Here is a 6,271-nt window from a genome sequence, read left to right on the forward strand (position 1 = left end):
CAGGGGAGTCTTCGTCAGAACCTCTGTGGTGTTACTCTCAAAAAATGGATCTGAATTGCACCAATGCGTTAAATATACCAAAAGAGCCCTCCTGAACCGCCGGTGCAGGAGTCAATGTAGTTCAATAGCACATCTCAAAACAATGGCCGGTCAGCTATTTGGTCGTGGTTGAAACCTTTTGTTAAAGTTACTAAAGCAAAGAAAGGAAAAGGGTCTCACTCCTGCCCTTTATTCCTGTTTGAATATGGTGAACCAAAGTATGCTGCCCAGGATTTGGGGGTGCTCTGGGCGTAAAGGGAACACCAAGGGGGTGTGAGGCGGGAGGGAGGACGTCCGTGCTGTGAAGGAGGGGGCGCAGACTCACCTTGATCTTTTACTGCTGCATCGTTCCTTTGAGGGTGAAAAATGAATTCCTTTCTTTTCCTGCTGCAGTACTCGTGTACTGGCCGCCGGGTGGTGGAGATGCAAGAGTGCTTCCCGAGCCGAGATGCTGGAAGCAGATGTGTACCCCTTCCACGTTGCTGCTCTGCCCGCGAGAGTCTCGGGTGCGGGCGCAAGCAGGGACTTGTGGTTGCTGATGCCTTCCTGATAAGAACAGATACTACACTTGATATTAGCCAAGAGGCCGAGAAGCGATAACCAGAATGGTGCCAGAATGAACGCCTCTGAAGCAATCTACCTGGCCGACCCGGGCCGGGGTCTGCCCTTGCACCGTCGCTGGCAGCCCTTTCTCCTCTTTTTCTGACTCGTAGGAAGAGCTCAGCATGTGCCAGTGGAAAGGAGGCCCTGCCCTCAGGTCTTCTTCCGGTTCCCAGAGTCCTCCTCGGCTGTCGCCTCATTAGGCGTCACTTAGCATACCCACGTTGTCCTCTTTCTAGTATTTGTATGCCCCGCCCCTTCCTGTGCACTGCCTCCAGCCGGCTGGCCGGAAAGCATGACAGCCAGGGGATACTGGGAATTAGGCAAGGGTGCCCTGGACAGCTCCCTGACAGGAAGTGGCCGGCGCCTCGCCCTTGCTTGCCCCGGACACTGCTCCATTGTAGCCCAAGGCCTATAGATAAGACTTGGACGTTCTGGGACAGGCGGGGCGGGCAGAGAAGGAAAAGGACTCTGTATTTTTCTTCTTGCTTAGAGAAGCCAGGCACCACACAGGACTGTGAATTGTCATCTTTCCAGATACAACTCAGTCCAAATGACTCTTAGAACAGCCTATTAATCTATTACCCACGAGAGCTCGGACACCCCTGGTGGACAAGCTTACCCCCTATCTAGAAACCAGTATTAATCATGCAAACTACACTATACTAGGCGATTTTAACCACCACTTAGAGAAATTATTAGATGTTAAGAATGCCAAGCTCTTCGATACTATGTCAAACCTAGGGGTGGAGCAAATAGTTAAGGAGAGTACCCATATTGCCGGTCACACACTAGATGGCCTTTTCACTCCCAATCCTAGCATCAAAATTAGGGAGATCCTACCAGTGGTGTGGTCAGACCATGGAGCCATATTGTTCTCTATTACAGCCTCACCTCAACCTAAGACAGAAACCATTCCAACAACAACACACACCTACCGTGCTTGGGCAGGAATAGACACGGACCGCCTTCAGGCAACCTTACTAACAAACAAACCTAACTTACAGGTTAAAACTGATTTGGCAGTTCAGAATATAAATTCCTGGATTACTAACACTACTAACATAGTAGCTCTTCTAAAGACCATTTTCTCAAGGAGGAATAAACCTTCCGAACCTTGGTTTTCTGATAGATGAAGGAAACAGAAACAGCTCTGCAGGAGAATAGAAAAACGATGGAGACAAAATTATAATAAAGATCTGAAAAAGCTCTATGCACAGGCCTTAGCTACCTATAAAAAAATTATCATGGAGGAAAAAAGTAACTATTTTACTATGAAAATCTTGGCTGCTAAAAATTCAAGCAAAGAGCTGTTTGCGACTGTCAGAAAATTAACAAAACTACCATCTAATACCAAATCTGACAATAATCCAGACTTTTGTAATACCATTGGTCAGTCGTTCGTGGACAAGGTGGAGCTGGTATATAGAACCTTTACCAACCTTCCCAAGGATTCACACCTCTCCAATGATCTACCATCTAATAAGGACGATTCCGTCCCAAATACATCTGGTTTCTTTTTTACCCCCCAACTAGAGAACAGATTACTGAAATTATATCAGTCACTAAATCAATGGGCACCTTCTGACCCGTGTTCCCCAAAAATCTTTAATCTTTCCTCTGACATTCTCGGCGAACAGCTATTTGAGCTGTTCTCTGGTATCATACTGCAGGAGCAGTTTCCTGCTGCATGGAAGATAGCTTCTGTACTACCCCTGCTGAAAAAACACCACCTGGACCCTGCTGAACCCAATGACTATAGTCCCATTTCCAGAATTCCATTTGTCTCCAAGATCCTAGAAAAATTATAGAACACCCAGCTTTCGGCTTATATATCCACCAACAACCTTCTTGACCACTCACAATTTGGCTTTAGAGAAGGTCATGGAACCGAAACTGCCTTGATTACGGCTTGCGAGGAGCTCAGGAAAACGTTGGATGAAGGCGGGAAGTCCTATTGGCGGCCTTCGATGCGGTCAACCACAACATCCTAATTTCCAGACTGTCTGAATTGGGCGTTCAAGACTCTGCCACAACTCTTTTAACATCTTACCTCACTGAGAGATCCTTTAGAGTCGAATTTAATGAAGCTAGCTCCCAAACCTTCAAGCTGCAATGTGGAGTACCGCAGGGCTCTTCTTTAAGCCCTACGCTATTCAGCATTTATGTGACACCTTTGGCAGCAGTGATAAGACAGTATGGGTTCTTGGTAGTGTCTTACGCGGATGACACACAGGTAGTTATCTCAGTCACCAATAACGTGGAGGAAACTGCCGCCCGCTTCAATAACTGCGTGCGCCACGTTAATTGTGTGGATGTAATCCAACTGCCTTAAACTAGACCGAAGTATTGTTGCTGGGCGCTAATCCCATTGCTTGGTCTCCAAACTGGTGGCCTTCAGAGCTTGGTGAGTGCCCTACACCCGTCTCAAAGGTCAAAAACCTCGGGATGACCTTTGACTGTAGATTGACATTTGACAGCCAAATTAACTGCCTTTCTTCCAGCTTCTGGTTTATTCTTAGAATGGTCAAGAAGATTTGTGCCTTTATACCTTATGAGGCGCTAAAAACAGTGGTAAATGCGTTGGCCATTTCCAGGTTGGACCATGGCAATGCCCTTTATTTGGGGATCCAAACTCAATTCTTGAAAAAGTTACAACTAATGCAGAATGCAGCAGCCAGATTGATTCTGGATATACCTAAATATGAGTCTGTTTCTCAGCAGGTATTGCACTGGCTGCCAATCAATAAAAGAAGATCATTCCAGTTGTTAGTTGGCTCACTCACCGGCCTGAACACTTCAGGAGGCGCTTAAAGACGCTCACCGACTCCCGCAGCGCGGGAGATCATTCCAGTGGATGTATGACGTTACAACGCATGCTTTTAACACGCATGCTGTTACAACGCAGGTTTTACTACGCATACCATTACAACGCATAGCGCTTTGGGGTGCTGGATAGTGAATAGTTTAATTTACTATTCCAACTCCAGTCCCTGTGGACACTAGGGAAGGTGTTGGATAGTAAATTAAATCCATTCCCTATCATAGAGCGCCCCCCAGCGCAATGCGTTGTAATGGTTTTCGTTGTAAAAATGCGTTGTAATAGCACTGCGTGGTAAAAGTTGCGTTGTAAAGGATGTTTCCCCATTCCAGTTGTTAGTATCTTCACTCACCGGCCTGAACACTTCTGTTGTTACTGCTGCCCACGCCGGGGACTGCGCGTTGAGCATAGAAGGGCTGGCCATTGCTGTTGTGGACGCCGGGGGGGCTGAGAACTACATTGGCCATAATCCCTTGCGGCCGGTGACACCGCGCTACGCGCCAGGAGGCGCTTAAAGATGCTCACCAACTCCCGCAGCGCGGAGGATCATTTCAGTTGTTAGTTGGCTCACTCACCGGCCTGAACACTTCTGTTGTTGCTGCTGCCCACGCCGGGGACCGCGCGTTGAGCATAGAAGGGCTGCCATTGCTGTTGTGGACACCGGGGGGGGGCTGAGAACTACATTGCCCATCATCCCTTGCGGCCGTTGACACCGTGCTACGTGCCAGGAGGCGCTTAAAGACGCTCACCGACTCCCGCAGCGCGGGAGATCATTCCAGTTGTTAGTTGGCTCACTCACCGGCCTGAACACTTCAGTTGTTGCTGCTGCCCACGCCGGGGACCGCTCGTTGAGAATAGAAGGTCTGCCATTGCTGTTGTGGACGCCAGGGGGGATGAGAACTACATTGCCCATCACCCCTTGCGGCCGGTGACACCGCGCTACGCGCCAGGAGGCGCTTAAAGATGCTCACCGACTCCCGCAGCACGGGTGTTCCCGGGCGAAACCACATGTCAAGGGCGGGCCCGTCAAAGCCAGGACAAGGCAGGGCAGGTCCACATCCCTTTCATTTGATCATCCTGCCTGCCATGGATCAGTGACACTGGATATTGGTCAGTGACTATTGATTGTGATCTTTCTTTCTTATTCCCCAGCAGTGCATGTACATTAACATTTGTGTTTGATTCTTTGCCATTTCAATTGACAGTTTTTCGTGGCCATGAGTAAGATTGGTGATAAGGGGGGGGGACTGATAAGAGCGGAGTCTGTTCTGTGTCGGGAAATTGAGCTAACCAAAAGACGTTTGTCTTTGGAACATCGCCGCTCCTCTATTGGTGTCCCTACTAGTTGTTCAATAGTGCTGTCAGAGCCAGATGCACTGACGGCAAATAGAGAAGATCAGGTGGCTGTGTCATCCTCTCGGGCTCTATCAATGCCTTCACTGGAGCCATCAGTAGTAGACTTTTCTGAAGAAGGGGTTTTATCCCCTTCCCCTACTCCACCTTCCCCACCTAAAACCCGGACTCGACAACAACGTATGAATCAAGCAAACCCGGGTGAAACACTTGTAAATGTAACCTCAGTTAAGAGGAAAGCAGGCAGCATCCCGGTCACACTACAACAGGCCAGCAAAGTGCCTAAAAAAGGGGGTGGCACACGGGGAAAGAAGCGATATGCGGGGGAGGCAGTTGGCATAAGTGCACATAATCTGTTGGATATAAGTTCTCAGGCAGGTATAGAACAGATGATGTCTGACCTGGAGAATCGAATTGTTTTAAAAATCGAGGAGAAGCTATTTTGGGACCTTTTTCTAGTAAACTCTCTAAGATAGATTCCAGGCTTGAGAAGATCGAACAGCAATTGTTTTCCCCAGTAGCTAATCGACAGAGTGGAGGACCTAGTAATTCTATTGCCCCGTCTGGGCCTACGGAGTCCGAGTCTATGCAGACCCCTACAGTGGCTGACACAGGGGGTGTGGCATTCTCTGAGGCTTCGGTGCCAAATTTAGTTGGTAAGCTGGGGCTGTTACCTAATGCAATACCAAGGGAAGGCTCATGGGTTGCCTCAACTAAGCCCATGGGTCGGGGGACCCATGTACTTCAGTCTACCCCAGACAGGATAAATCTCCCCCCTGAGGCAACTCCATACACTGTCATTTTGATAAACGTCCCCCCTCTACAGAATGGTGTGGAAAAACACTGGATGTCACTGCGTAACAAGGCGCTACATTACGTAAATAATTTGACTGGCTTGGGGGGTTGTTTATTTAAAGAATTTAAAATGTCACGTAGGATACCTTGGGTAGAATGTCTGATAAAACCCATACTACAGACTACCCCTAATTTGGAACCCTATCTGAATATTGTGACCAGACCCTTCCATCGTAACCTCCTTGTGAGATTTAGACTTAATATCATCCAGTATTCCTTGGGGAACTATCCAGTTTGGGGAAAATTAAATCCATCTATCCCCTGCAGCTGTGACAATTTCTCCGAACAGACACTGATGCACTTTATTATGTTCTGTGGCCATTATGAGGAATGTAGGAAACAGTTTTTATTACCTATTTTGAGAGAAGCAGGGTTTACACAAGTCTGGCCCACACTTCGTTACCTACAGCTCTTGAGCAGCATCAGAGTAATATTTGGGGTCGCAAGTTTCTTGGTTGCTGCTATGCGAATTAAGTCTAAAAAACTGAAGCTAAATGTTCCTTGATATGTGTTAATAATTGCTATCCATTAGTCCTAAAGATGAAATGCTCTATCCTATGTAAATATATGAAACTGTTCTTTTTAAATGTAATAACTGTTTTT

General features: G+C 47.6%; 1 pseudogene; it reads right to left on the bottom strand.

Annotated features, from left to right (window-relative positions):
- Positions 1-565: 565 nt before the first annotated feature.
- LOC147707905 (U2 spliceosomal RNA) lies at positions 566-637 on the bottom strand (annotated as a pseudogene).
- Positions 638-6,271: the final 5,634 nt, after the last annotated feature.

The sequence above is a fragment of the Lissotriton vulgaris genome, chromosome 6 (assembly GCF_964263255.1).
Source record: "Lissotriton vulgaris chromosome 6, aLisVul1.2, whole genome shotgun sequence".
NCBI lineage: Eukaryota > Metazoa > Chordata > Amphibia > Caudata > Salamandridae > Lissotriton > Lissotriton vulgaris.